The 15,739-nt window shown below is 35.4% G+C and overlaps 1 protein-coding gene across 6 annotated transcripts in view; it reads right to left on the bottom strand.

The window, feature by feature from the left end:
• Positions 1–15,739, bottom strand: part of FLRT2 (fibronectin leucine rich transmembrane protein 2) — a 181,408-nt gene that overhangs the window by 35,925 nt on the left and 129,744 nt on the right. Inside the window, exon 1 of one of the 6 annotated variants that reach the window (XR_004777589.2) lies at positions 4,195–4,839. The exons of the other annotated variants lie outside the window; for them this stretch is intronic. The gene's annotated coding sequence lies outside the window, so the exon portion shown is untranslated. Of the gene's footprint in view, positions 1–4,194; positions 4,840–15,739 lie in introns of those variants that run through there. 6 annotated transcript variants of the gene reach the window in all.

Raw genomic sequence — 15,739 nt, 5'->3', positions numbered from 1 at the left:
TACTTAAAGTGAAAATGAAAACTAGCAGAGGGCTAATTAGTTTCATATACTAACCATTGATTTTTATGAAGTAATAAAATTGCCTGTCATTTTCTCAGGCTGAAGGATATATTGTCTTTATCTAAATATTTTTAACAGGTAATTTTTGACTGAAAAATAACCTGAGTTTGGATATCTTTTCTATTATGCGAAGGGTCTATTCCTGGTCACACACAATAGTGCTGTGATCTTAATTACAAAAAATGATTTACAAAACAATCTATGTTTTCTGAATTCTGGACCAGATCTTGTCATTTCTAATTGCATCTAGAGGAATTACCAGAGAAAGATAGATTTTAGGTAAAGTAAAGAAAGAAAAAGAAAAAATTGCTCTTCAAAATCTGCAGGGATTGTTTCCTTTCATTCTATTTTAGTATGGAAATTCAGATGAAAAATATTTCTTGTGTGGTTAGCTTGGAGTAAAGAATTGCTTTAAAACCTCATCTGTTTCACTATGGTAACTACCCAGACTCTGCACAAGTGTATATTAAAAAGTTATATGCAACTTGACTTTGATATCAGCATCTTATATTTTCACATTTAAACTGAATGCAAAGATGAATATACTAGAGTCTGTTCAATTGCAGGAGCATGGAAGTGTGGACTTCATCCCTGGGTTTCAGCTAGCTAGGTCAACTAAGCTGACTGTCTGTTTCCAAGACTTATGCTTATATGATCACTATCGACTACAGCTACAAAATGAATTCCCCAGGGATTAGACTAGATACTTCATGGGACAAATCTGAAATGCATAAACCTGTGTAGACTGTTTCAATTGTCTAGTACTACAAAACATATTTTAATCCAGTAGATTCAGTTATTAAACTGTTTTGATCTTAACCCATGAGTTTTACCTTTTTCCAATTCTCTTCCCCAACCCATTGGGGAAAGTGAGATAATTTCTGTGTGGTGCTCAGCTGCCTGCCAGGTTAAAACACAACAAGATATGAATTCAATCCCATTTGCCATGAAGTCATGAAATGCTAAAAACACATTTATGTCTTCCCAAATAAGCATCCACAGATTTTTTGAGACTGAACTTTTTTCTTTCTTTTTTTTTTTTTTTCATGAGAACATTTGTTTACATAAATATTTTCAAATTCATAAAATGTCCTGAATGCTTAAATAACATTTCTAGGATCTGGATGGAGAAATAACCAGTGAAAATACACGGACACTCATAGGCCTGACTTTTTCAAACACAGGCATAAAAAGCAAGTCCTATGCCCACTGTTTAGGTTGCAAACTCATTTTCTTGCTACTCCCTTAGCCTTCTTCTCTTTGAATACATCATTTGTGCAGCTACAGTAAAGTTGTTTTGGAACACACAGAGATACACAAAACACAGAGCGAGGTGGTGACCTTTAACCTCGTAACAGGTCACAGGAGACCACCTTGTAAAACACCAGCCTTTCAAACAGCATTAGGAATGCTCATGGGAAAGCCTAGTGTCTCTCACTGAAATAAGTCACTGGATTTCTAAATTTTATGACTTTAAAGAAAAGTCTGAAAATAGAAAATCTAAAAGAGTTTTTTTTTTTTTTTTTTTTTTTTTTGGCAAGAGACAAATATCTTGCTGTTCTTAAGTCAAACATGCTGAAAAGGTGCAGAAAGCTGTGTGTATTATGAATGGGCTCAGGGCAAGGGTGATGTACCAGCTTGGTGAGAGATTTCCTTCTCCTGGGAGCCTTTGAACTGTCTCTGGGATGGCAAATATACTACTTCTCAAGGAGGTGACTATGATGGTGCAATCTATCCTTACAATGTCCTATTAATTGGCTTCAGCTGACCTCACTGTAAGTCAGCTCCCTCTAATAATTAAATATGTGTGAACTTAAGGATCTTCACTGAGGATTAAAGAAACATAACTGTAGAAATGAAGGCTTATTTCAGAAACCATGCATTGATTCAAAGCAGCTTAAAATTTATTCAAAAGGAAAATTGTTACATTTAAACTATTACATATTTTTTTCTACTTAATAGCAAGCAGAACTGAAAGTCTAAAGATAACTTTGAAGGTCAGTTGACAAATTATCTCCAAACTCTGGAAAACTATCATAATACAGCTGGCTGATTCTATATTCAAATTCAATTTGAGACAATAAGAAAATTGTAGCCATCTGCATACTTCTGTGTCTTGTGGTGCATATGTTTATGTGTGTTGCTTATACAAAATTCTCATAGTCTGGAGATTCACTTGATCTGAGCGAAATTCAGACTGATGTTTCTGCCTGGCATGCCACCTACCTGGTCAAATAAAAATAAAACATCTCCTCAGTGAAGGCTGAATATTGTACGATCCACTTTTTCCTCTGCAGGACATTCCCTGGACTACCACAAGATTCTTTGGTATGATTATGACAGGAAGGTTTATGATAGATAAGGAAAAGCTATTTTTATATTTATATTAATGGGTCTCTATGCTTAACTTAAAACAGCATGCACTAAATGCTCGGATTGTGCTTCAAATCTGGCTCGGCTGGTACTAATGTCTCAGCTGAGAATCATATGGCACTATACACCAGGGTATTGCCATGGGGTTTTGAATCTTTCTGTGGTAATTTCTTTATTATCTTCTGAACAATATGGTCACTGTCTAGCTTGACATAAAGAAGACACTCTCTCACCTTTCAAATGTATTTTTGCATTTCTTCTTCCAACTCAAACTGAACTTTGTGGATAAAAATGGAAATCATATCACACTAGAAATGAGCGAGGGAGTATAATTCATGACTCAACAGCTTAATCTCTTGTATATAAAAGCTTCTCAGTCAGATGATTTGTAGAGCACAACAAGCCTCTAAATATATTTCACATAACAGACAAAGGAACAATAAGTTGCTGTAGTAAAATTAACTGTGCCTGTATAGGAAAACAAAATCATCATACTCTCTCTCTGCAAAAAGAAGCAATATGCTTACTCCCTTTGCTGCTACAGGTATGAGAGCTAGAAAATATGAAAGTATATTTTTGAATTGAAAGAATCACCTGGAAGATTCAGTCTTGGAGAGTCTTTGGTAGAGGCTATAAAACTTACTAAGAAATTACCTCTTTACAGAAAGCATTTTTTTTTTTTTCCCCAGCATCAGTTGTTACATGCTTTAGGTGTGGATGCATTAACCAGGGCAGCCTGTGTAGATCACCCTCTCCACAGTCTCTATGCACGATCACATCTCTACTGTATAATACCTTCTACTAGAAAATAGTAAATACAATTAAACACCCCTCTTTCATTGTGTGAAACCCCTCTTTTTTTTCTCTCTCTCTTTTTTTTTTTTTTTTTGTCAGTTATGCTATTTCATAGATTCTGTCAGCTATTGCAGTGTACAGTAGATGACAGGTAGCTTTTGCTTGCTAAATTTTTGTTCGTATATTGATTGGCTGATTCAGACAGGAAACATCCTGTGTTTTCTAGGAATTCTACTTTTTGTTTATGCAACACATCAGGCTCATTGCCAAAGACTTAAACTGCAACCTCAAAACCAACATTATAATAGCAAGAATGTTTTACACGACATTGCACTCAGCCTCAGCAATCAACTTATTCCCTCTAATGGCAATTGCTCATAACAAGACTGAGACAGCATGGGGTGAGCTCATAAGATCATTTACACTGTTAGTTGCCTCAAAGTGTAGTTCCATCAAGTGTCAAGTTCTACAGAAATCCTGCAAAAAATAATGCCTCTGCTTTTGTCTACACCACTGTGAAATAACTGCAAACAAGAATCTCTCATATAGCAGGTGGCTCCAAGAATATCTGAACTTAAGGAGTGTCCTTTGTGGCCTTCATTATATCTTTTTCCCATGTGGATTCTCTGGTATCTTCCAATAACATAATTTACCTGAACTTTCCATCAGTGAGAGAGGCAGTGCCTCTTCTTTTATAAGGTAGCCTATTTTCACTAAATATGTAGGAACTCCATTTCCTTGTGACGTATTGTTAAGATATGAAATTGTTAGTGAAAGACAGAGAGGTAGAAAGATAGCACAACTGTAGGAGGCACATTTTATGGAGAAATTGTTAAAAATAATCTCAAATCTCTCAAAAATTTTAACTAAAGTAGCCAGGCATCATCATCATCATCACCATCAGTATAAATAATAGGAAGGCTACTAGGCCTCCAAATAAGAGAACAGCAAATATCCTGTCTTTACCTGTGTCTTGTAAAGTTTGATTTGGCTTCCATTAAGCCTGAGGAGCTTTTCAGCAATTCATTCTTACTGTTTGCATTGCAAGAATGACAAGTGCAGCTATGGTTCTCTTCTCCACACTAGTCGCTCAACTTACCACATACAACAATGCTGCAATGTGTTGCGATAGTGTTGTTTACATAGGGCTGTTCAGCTGACTGTGTGGTGACTAAGAGTGATCACAGAAGTGGATGACCAGGAGGACCAGTCCTAAGGTCCGCCAGTCATGAAGAAATATTCTTTTATCTTGCAAAAATGAACTAACCCTTTTTTAAGAATAGTGGAGGCACCTTCTGCTTTTCTAACCTCCCCAAGGGACCCACAGAACATGGGTATGCACCAACTTACACCTGAGCAAGAAGCCAGGGTGGGACTAACTACTTACGAAGGGTTGCCAACCATGCAATACTCCACAGAGTATCTGTACTGCTTTGACTTCAGTGTTACCATTTCAAATCTAATGTCAGGATTAGATTTAATAATTTAATTTATTTAGATATAATATTTACTACAGCTGCTGCTCTGAAGCATTGAACATTTCTTGCTCTGGAGAAGATAGGCCAGTGTAAGGCAATGTACTTGTTCTGTCTGGGACAGTTATTTTTCTACATAGAGGCTTGTATGATGCTGCGTTTGGGATTTTTAATGAAAACGGTGAAAACACACTGTTTTAGTTGTTGCTGAGCAGTGCTTTCATGGATTTGATGACTTTTCTACTTCTTGTGCTGCCCTGCTGGTGAGCAGGCTGGGGGTGCACCAGAAGGTGGGAGGGGACACAGCCAGGATAGCTTAGCTAGAATGACCAAAGACATATCCTATACCATATGAAGTCATGATCAGCAATAAAAGCTGGAAAGGAGGAGGAAGAGAGTGATGCTTGGAGTTAGGGCATTTGTCTTTCCAAATAACCATTACGCTTGATAGAAAGCCTTGCTTTCCTGGAAGTGGCTAAACATCCGCCTGCTGATGGGAAGTAGAGAATGAATTCCTTGTTTTGCTTGCACATGTAACTTTTGCTTTAACTAATAAAATGTCCTTATCTTAACCCACGAGTTTTCTCTTTTGCCTTTCCAATTATTTCCTCCATCTTACTTTAGGGAAGTGAATGAACAGCTGCATAGGGCCTAGCTGCCTTCAGAGGTTAAACCACAACAGGCGATCTATAGCATTTATGAGTCTCTTCTCACCTCAACAACTATATATTATAATTCTAGAAATAGATTTTCAGCATTTCTTATGTACTTCTAGAAATATATGTATTGAGAGGCTCTGGTCTTTCTTTAAAGTTCTTTCACAGATGAAGTCTGTTGAAGTAGTTTCTGTGCTTTAATATGTATTCTGATGAAAGCTGACTACATGCTATATGTTTGAGATACTACACTCACAAAGTAATTACATCCATGTCAAAGAATATAGATTTTTCTCTTAAATCAGCTCTATTATCAAATAATTAACATTCCAATTATAAAATGGTTTAAGAGTATGCCTGTTAACTTCAGAACTCAAGCTGTAGCGTGTTCTATGTCTCTACATATGGTGAAACTTTAAACAAATACTCTGTAGAATAATAACTCACAAAGGAGTTAAGTGTCCTGGTTGTACATTTTTTCCTTATGCAAACTGTTAAAGTTCTATAATTATTTTTTTCTTCACAAAGGCATGTCATTTTGCTAATGGATTTAACACCACCATTTGGTCTAATTTCCTCATGTCTGCTCCAATCAGCGCACAAACTGCTACACAGAAGGAAAAGTGTAGAGATTCATCTCCTTCATTTCAGGGCCCTCAAGGAGGCAAACTGTTATTTCTTTTCCTTTGACAAACTGTATTTAGTGATGGGTGAAGAGACTGAGGAACACTGTGCAGTGCGATATTCCCAGGAGCAGAGCTGACTGTACAGGCATTGAGACATATGCAATTTCCATACAAACTACAGAAAAATATAGACTTTTTTTTTTTTTTTAGTTTTGTATCAAAGTTTTCTCTTTATTGCTATTTACTTTCTTGTTTCTTTGAACTTAGGTACTTCTAGAAATTAATTATAAATGCAATTTTCACTCTCACAGTTTTGGCTGTCTTTTTCTGGCTTAATTGAGACTTGTTTCTGGAAAATGTTTTTGTGAATGTGAGATGTATATTACTTTTTGTTCATCAATTTTCTCTCCTTGTGGAGTGCTCTTTCCAAAGCAGGTAAGTGAACTACATAATGCTCCATATAGAAAACTTGGTTAGAACACAGTAATAAAAGGTGCAGTCCTCACCTTTATGTTCCATGTTTCTATCATGATCAACTCAAGGCTTTATCATTGCAAAAGATGCTGAAAAAATGTATGCTGGAAAAGTGTAGTGGCTGAATTAATCTGTTGATCTAATACCAGACAGAAAACATAAAATAAAAATAATTTTAAAAAAAATAACAAAAAAGACCACCAAATCAAGTTGAGCAAAACAGATCAGTGGAAAATTTTTCTTCCTAACTTTGACTGGTGCTTGTCTTACATCCTGAAGCGTGAGGACTGATCAATAGATTATATCCTTATTTTCATTAATAGTGCACCTTCATATCCTGTTTTCATGTATAAATTTTTATTTCTTACTTTAACTTGTTCTGGTGATTTCCTCTGATTATGACTTCCACAAGCACATGCTGACAAAGATCAGCTAATAACTAAAGTTCTTTGGGAATTTATTGACAACATTTTGTTGTCAGAAAGTGTTGATTCCTCTAAGCCACATTTCTTTGCAGGAAATTCCATGACCATTCTGAAAGGTATGGATTTTTTTCCCTAAGATTTATAGAAAAACATAATCCAGTCCAGAATTGACAGTTAAGTCACTAGCCTGGAAATGGATAACTGTTCTGAAAACTTTGCCTTATCTAGCTTAACAAGCCTAATGTTACAATAATGTTCTTTAGGAGACAGCTTCTTTTTCTTTCTCTTGAAATTTGTCCCTATATTAATAAGGAGAGAAATATGAACCTAAATCTCTAGTGATTCTCTTGTTGCTATTCTGGAATATACCAATTTTTCCTTCTGTTTCTAGAAAATATTTTTCATGATGGAAATATGAATTCTTGCAAAAATATCTAGTGTAACTCACTATTCACTGCTTTCTGAGACATTTCTTATGTGTCTTGTACTATTAGGAGAGGTGTGTTAAATTTTTACTTTCTCCTGCTCTGCTCCATTAACACTGAAGTCTACAAGCACTTACATGGCCTACACTATTCATTACTTTTATAGAGTTTTCACTACTCAAAAGAGGTTTTTAAGTGGTTTTCTTTAGTGATACTCTCATCCTTTGGGCTTTCATTTTCTATTTAATTTGAATTGTATTGGCTGCAATGCTTCTGGAACACAACTTTCAGATCCCTGTCAGGGAGTAATCACAGAAGCCAAGTAGTGACAGTAGAAGACTTGTATGTATCAAAACACAGAAAAGAAATAAGACTATATGACTTCTCTGGCCAATCTCAGTTTAATAGAATATGGATACTGACTCTTTCTGAAAATAAAAAATAAAGCAAAAATGTATTTTTTTTTCATTGTCAAAACATTTGAAACTGAATGACTAAGAGGAAATTGTTATTTTTCCATAAATAAGAGTGGAAGATGATAAACAGCAGAATATTATTGGAACATGTTTCACTAATGTGAATGCTTACTTAATAGAATAACAGAATAATAGAATAATAGAATAATAGAATACATTAAAAAAAAGTTTTCATAATTTCTCACTTTAGATTCAGTTTTATGTTATATAGGTGAACAATTTTAATGCCAAAACCCCATACTATTTTAAAGGGGAAAAGAAGCTAAAGACTGTATTCGTTTACGTACACTAAATCACTTCAGAAAGCTATTTTCATTTATGAACACTGAATAGATGCAAACTTCATATAAAAAGGAACTTTCAAAAGAATATTCAGTTTTGATTATGTGATATCATTGTGATCTAATGTGACCCTAATGTGAGATCGTTGTGACCCCAGTCAAAGGAATATACAATAGCACTTGATTTTGTTATCTTTAATTAACTGCCTGGGTATTTGGAATGGTTTTGGCTGAGGTAGAGATAATTTTTTGTGTAGAGGCTTGTATGATGGCTTGTTTGGGGTTTTTGATAGAAATAGTGGTGATGACAAATCAACGTTTTCAGTTCTTGTACAACAGTGCTTACACAGAGACAAGGACTTTTCTACTTATGCTGTCCTGCCAGCAGGGAGGCTGGGGGTGCACAAGAAGCTGGGAGAGAACACAGCCAGGACAGGTCATGCAGACTGAAGAGATATTGCATACCACATGGTGCTATGCTCAGCAATAAAACCTGGGGTAAAGAAGGAGGAAGGGGGTGGGGATGGGGTGGGGGGTAGGGGGTTGGCATTTGGAGTGATGGTATTTTTCTTCCCAGGAAACTGTTATGCATGATGAGCCCTGCTTTCCTGGGGCTCATGGTTAAACACCTGCCTGATGAGAAGTAGTGAATGAATTCCTTGGTTTGCTTTGTTTGTACATGTGGCTTTTGCTTTACCTAGTAAAATGTCCTTTCCTCAACCCATGAGTTCTCGCACATTTACCTTTCTGTTTCTCTCCCACCTGGGGAGAGTGAGTGAGTGGCTGTGCAGTACTGGGACTGCCTGCTGGGATTAAATGACAACAAAGACTGAGCAATAGTTGGCACTCACACAAGTGCCAGTTTGTCCTGCCAAAGAAGTTCTATGAAATGCAGCGTTCCATGAGCCCAGAAGTTGAGCTAAATATTTTAAGTATTTTAGCTCCTCCTGATGGAAAGGGAAATTATCAGGGTCACTTTTCATTCTTTTCATTGTTACTCTCATCCTCTAACTTCTCTCAGTTCTTCAGACTGTATGCATTAATGAAAGAAATATTCAGAACTATTGAACTATTTTTTTTTTTTTTTTTTTTTTTTTTTTTTTTTTTAATGCATAAGTGCCATATTTTTCAAAGGAACTCTCAAGGGATTGGGCAGTAGATTGATCACATAATTTCTAAGTCAAGACTCTTTGGTGGGTGACATTACTAACCTGAGGCTGTTGCATGGTCTATTTAAGCTGATTGATGAGCCTACTTCTGTTCATTCTAAATGGTGTGGACATCACAAAGGTACTTTGACATCCTTAAGAAAGGTCAGGAGTTTAACAAGTTATAGAACTATACTATTTTGTCAGTGGTGGAAGTGACAAGTCATGGATTTATAGAGACAGGTAAGGGGACATTAGTCTCCCATGCTGCAGTCTAATTATGGTGTGTATGGTCTCAATCATGTGATAGCAACAGTGCATTTGGTATAATCAGCCCATCCCTGCCTGGCTTTTGTTTAACCATTCAGCTGAGGGAGGCTAATGAATGCTTGGATGCAACTCCAAGCATTCCAACTTTCTCTTGAAGTAGATTGCAGATGTAAGACAGCTTTCTTTACACAAACTTTTTAAAAACTTTTTTTTTCTTGTAAAATGAAGACTAGAGTTCATATTGTTGGTCCCGTGAGAAACAGCTCTAGCAAGCAATGTTAGGAAGTAAAGAAATGAATAATACTGTCCATGAATATATTTAGACTGAAAACTGTCTCTGTGGTGATGTTCTAAACAGTTTTCTAATAAGGGAATGGTATAAAATAAGCAAGCTATTTTCAAGATAGACCTTGATTCATATAAGAATTTGCAAGTATTCTGAATGCAGTATCCAGGGAGATCCTACCTGTATCCTTTTAGTGGGAGATTGGATCTCAGGAATTAAAATTGCCAGTTTGTTTTATACCTTACTTCTGCAGTTATTACTATATTTTCCTTAATCATAAGCATAATTTTAAAGCATCTTGGATGATCTTTATCTACCTTTGATCAGAGTGAGTTACTTCATCATTCATAACTTTATGTCAAAACTTTGTAAAAACAAATTTCAACTTTTGTTTTGCCCATAAATGATTTAAATATTGTTTGTGGTGTCTCACTGTTAGAACAGAGAACTGTGTCACCCCAGTAATATGGTTTTTGTTCCATGGCTAAATGATCTCCAAATGCACACAGAAATTCTATTTTATAGATCAAATGTTTCTGGTATGAACATGCCTGTAAATATTTTACATATAAAAGTGAATAAAAGTTTTCAAGTAAATGAAAGTTCTCTTCAAAGAAATACTTGGTTTTATTTAATACTTAAACACTTTACTTAATGGTTTTATTTAACACTTTCTACAAATTAGACTTTAATTTCAGATGGTAGCTTTTCATGTACTTTTTGATTAATCTTCTTTTCTCTACTTCAGATCGATTTATTTATTTTTTTTTGTTTCCTTTCCTTGCAGTAAGATGTAAATATTGTAATATCTTTCATGTTGTACCAGACCTTTTTCTTAATTAGACTTGGAATCTGATCAGGAGGTGTATAAAATTTGAAGTAGCAAGAAAACATTAGGTGGAAAAAAAAAAAAAAGATCAATAATAATAACTCTGTGGGTCAAGGTAAAAGACTCTCTTTCAACAGATAGCTATCTTTTCATATGCCCAAGAAGATGAGAAATTAGATTAGAAGAATAATGGAAGTAATATCTGCATACTCATGTTTTACAGCCAGGTAGTAAATCCTTCAGAAAAAGGTTTCCCTATCCCCGCTGCTCAATGCTGTCTTTAAGGGATTTGATCACTTATTTAAACTACCTTTTCCCCTTTTTGTTGATAGGTCAAATGCCACAGGACATTGTTGTGTTCAGAGAAGTTATATTTATATAATTTCACTTATATTTATGCCATTGAGACTGTGTGATATTCTTTTTTCTTAAATGGTAATATGTTTTAGTAAGCTTCCACAGATATAAATATTCCATGTAAGAGTTTAATTTCTTTAGAAGTCACAGTAGTCTCTTCTCATTGTTTTAACTTGTATCTGTGTATCATTGCTTGTCGTCTGTTCATGTTGCAGACAAACTAATCCCATCCTTTTACTTCAAGTGTTTTACAAAACGTAAATCATAGCAAGTGCACAAAAATAAAATTTGAAGCCTTGAAAGCAAAATTTGAACATGTAACCTTGCCTTCTAGGAGATGAAGCTTCTATCTCAAAAATTCACCACCCATAAGAAGGGAAAGACTTTAAAGCCTGCTCTTGATCCAGGTAGATGACTCAAAAATTCTCTGCAGCCAACAACTGCTGCTCTGGAATTTAGTCAGGATTCAAAACTCTCCACGGAAAATTAAAGGCCAGATTTTATCACGTCCTCATAGGTAGAGTCCATGGATTTTAATGACCTTGTCATTACAACTACTGTTTAGAAAGCTCATATCTTGTCTGAATGAACTTGGCAGCGTATGGCGTGCAAAGGTTCTTGCTAACAGCAGATGGGGGAGGTTAGCACTCATCTCCCAGGAGTTCAATTAATACCTGTTTTTGTTTTCAAGTTAGAAATTCCTTTAATAGTTGATAACATATTTTACAAATATCCAGGGACATAACTCCGTCTGATTTGGCATCCACAATGAATAAGTAAATAAGTGATGGGGCTGAGGCACAGGAAGGCCCAATAACTTAATACTGGAGTATCATAGAATCATAGAATCATTAAGGTAGGAAGAGACCTTCGAGATCATCTGGTCCAACCATCCCCCTACTAAATATTAATACTTTTACATCAGATGCCTGTTTCAAAGTCAAATTGGTAGAAAAGAGAAGGCTGATATCATTTAATGTTGCTTGGTAGAAAATGAGTTGCAGGTATCTGCATTCAATATCAACATCTGTCTAGACCACTGCATCCAGAGCTGCAAGTGGTACTTTTCATACGTGGTCAGGAAATATCACCTGTTTTGCAAAAAGATAGGAATACAGACTAAATTTCCATTTCAATTTTAGAGGAACTCTTTCTAAAATCTAGCAGGTCAGGACATGGAAAACTTGCCTTGTCATTTCCCATTTTGTTCATGAGTGAGAAGTATTCAGTTTTCTTAAATAAAATTATCTTTTAATCTGAACTATCTAAAGTATAGGTATCTAGTCTAAGAAAACATTATAGTTTCCTGTACTGTTGAAAGATCTCCATCCAAAGGAAAATTCATCTAGTTTTAAAAAGAAGTAATTAATTGAAACAATTTGCTCTTTATGTTTTTTGTTTTTATTTTTTTTATATATAATTTTTTTCTTCTTCTTCTGTTTCCAGCCCCTATTTACAGCACCTAGAGTTCTGGAATAGATAATGAAACAAACTTGTAAATAGACAAAGTTAAGCAGGAGGAATACAAAGCTGTATAGTCTGTATCTTTTAAATGAAACTTAATTTCAACTTTCTCCCCCTGAATAATATTCTTTGTATTAGCTGTATTGTGGAAATATAAATATGTTCTTCATAGAAAGTACAGACACATTATGAAAAATAACAAAAGAAGACTGAGGGAATGCATATGCTCAGTAACAAAAAAACTGAGTCTCACTATCTGTCAGTTTTCTTCTAGAGGGAGAACACATATATACATAGGCATGTCTAGCTAATCTAATGTAAGACTTCTTTGCATCACAGCCTCAAGCAAAATGAGAAAGATAATAGACCAGAGCAAGTGGTGGTTTAACTCTCTATAATAAGCTGTGTGTAATTTGAACCCTTGTTTCCTTCAGCAATTATACCAATAATGACAAAAATCAGAGCTTGGACTGAAATATATGTTACTAAGTTGGTAGCTTGCCATTCTTCACATTCCCCCATAAAAAATATAGTTGCAAGTCAACTGTTCAGAAACAGAAGATATCATCCCAGAATAACTGTCTGGAGATAGACCAATTATTATCTCAGCAGATGTTAATGCAACTATATATAAAATTAAAAGCCAGAAACAACAACAGACGGAAGGAATGCAGTCAGCAGAAGAAAAAAAAAAAAAAAAAAACTGTTCAACTGTAGTTTTGTGCCTTTCCCAATGGTCCTCTTCCATCTTACACTATATCAACCATTTGGCTCACAGACTGCTCCGTACGCAGTGGAGATAAGCTGCATATGCTGCTGTGTGTATTTGGCAAGTGGTGGGACACACTGCCTGGCTGTTTGGATAGTTTGCAGTTGACTGAGAAATTCATAACTCTCCCCCACTTTCAGGCTTCCCTGGTCATTAAGATGCCTTCAATGCCCTTCATGATGTTTAATTTCAGCCAGAACCTCTCCTGAATGTAGAGCCAAGAATTTTCTTGAGTAATTTTTTAAATGATTATAAAAGGAACAGTAACATTATTTAGTCCTTATAAATTTGTGTCATATTAAATAAAAGGGAAAGCACAGTAGTTGTTTTTCCATTGTTATTTAGGGAGATCAATATCTTCAGGAAAGTAGTAACATATTTTATTAGACTAACTGATAAATGAAGGAAAAGGTGATCTTGTCCCAAGTGATCTTACTTTCCTCAGAGAAAAACAGAAAAATAAAATATATACTTTAATGATTTCTGACAATGCAATGGTTGGGTGTGAAAGGAGGGAGGTTTACAGTTGTAGTTTTTTTTTTCTTTTCTAGAAAATCTGAAATAAAGGTACTTTCAAAGTTATTTAGATAGAGAGTTTGTTTTTGAAAAGCAAAAGCAGACTCAAACCAAATTCTTTTTAGATTTCTAAAGGATTTTGGAAGAAATAGATTGTTAAACAATTTTATCCTTCCTTCCTTCCTTCCTTCCTTCCTTCCTTCCTTCCTTCCTTCCTTCCTTCCTTCATTTCCCAAAATAAATAATTCAAAATCAGGACTATCTGAAATAGCCAGGATTTGGACTGTGGATCCTGTGTGAAAGCAAATCATCTCACATAATTTCCTTCTCTTTTGAACCAAGAAGTTACAAGAGTAGCTTATGGAATTTTGTGTTTACTGATCGTCTCTTTCCCTGGCTTACTTCTAACTGACACCTTATCTGGAACGACACTTCCTCATTGTTTTTAGATAGAAAAAAAGAAGAGGAAGAAGGGGAAGGGGAAGGGGCAGGGGCAGGGGCAGGGGCAGGGGCAGGGGAGGGGAGGGGAGGGAAGAGAAAGGAAGGGAAGGGATTATGGAATTCTGATTCCACTAAGAGATAATTTTACCAAAAAATGTATTCACTTATAACACAAGAGAAGTGTTATAGTTAAGTGAGGCATGCAATTCATTACTGTTTGTTAGAGGCATTCAGAAAGAATGCCATTTTCTCTTAACTCCAGAAAAATATATTGTAGGCATTAGTAACCTAGACAGAAACATACAAATGAGTGATAGGTGGAAGTCTATTGTGTGCTGGAAAAATGCACTGACAAATGCACTAGGAAGGATAAAATAACATTTATTTGAAGGTGAAAAAAATAGAAAAAAAACAATGATCATGTAGGAATGATGATAAAATAGAAGATATCTTGGCAGAACAGGACTCAATCCACAATCTAAATTTGTTCCATGGATGGTGAGGAGTAAAATCCTGGTGCTGTCATCAGACAGGTTCTGGCCTTCAGGTACTATTTCTTCCCACAGATTTAGCACATAATGGCTATAAACAAGTGTAGATGAAGATGAAGGTGTTCTTAGAATTAATGATAACATTTACAAAGGTGTAAATACTCACTAAACTTATGTGAGTACACAAAGACTGTAGATACCAAATAAAAGAGAATTTGATTTTTAAAATCTTGGATTAGAGGTTTAGTAAAAGATTGGCCTCACTATTCTAACCTATTATGCAAAAACTGATGACTAACTAAAAGACTGAATGATGCATGCTTTCATCTGCATTTTCCAGTTTTTAAGCCTTGCACACACTAAATTCATAATGCAGAAACTGGAACACACATGCATCTCATAACGAAGAATATGAGATTGCTGCACTGTACAGGCAGGCAGAGCCAGCTAAAAACCCATTAGCAGAAACATGTTTTTCATTTACATGGGAAAGAGTGTTGTCAAACTTCCTTCTACTCCTACTACAAACCAACAACAAATTAAAACCATGCATGAATCTTAAAAGGAAATTGCCCTTCATAATCAGTATGTAGTATTAGCAAGGCTTTTTTCTCATCATTCATTTTTGTGCAAGGATTGCTATAACTACGCATTGTGCTCCGATGTGTGGTTCTTTACACTTGGCATAGATCTAACCTTGGTAATGATGAATTTTCCTGGCAGAGGAATATTTGGTCAGATCATGGAAATAATCTTTTTTGGACTGAGGTTTGCATGGAATTGCACTGGTATGCCTGCACTGACCCCAGGTTGAAAGAATGTTTCATTTCAACTATTTGAGTGAAAGCTGATAGTTTCTGTTGTTTTCAGAGCTGTATAGCCATGAGAAAAGTTGTGGGTTTTTTTCTTGTCGTTTTGTTTTGTTTTTAATTACTTCTGTTTTGCTGTAGAGTTCAAGGGACATCACAATACTTTTGTAAGAAAGAAAATCAGGAGGGGAAAAGTGCAAACACAACTTTTATATAATGTTTAACAGGATTAAATACAAATGCTACCGATGCAGAGGATTTCACCCTAGTCTCTTACAGCACTATGTTTTCTC

The sequence above is a fragment of the Cygnus atratus genome, chromosome 5 (assembly GCF_013377495.2).
Source record: "Cygnus atratus isolate AKBS03 ecotype Queensland, Australia chromosome 5, CAtr_DNAZoo_HiC_assembly, whole genome shotgun sequence".
NCBI classification, from domain to species: domain Eukaryota; kingdom Metazoa; phylum Chordata; class Aves; order Anseriformes; family Anatidae; genus Cygnus; species Cygnus atratus.
The sequence above is the reverse complement of the archived record's forward strand: the minus strand, read 5'-3'. Positions and strand labels throughout refer to the sequence as shown.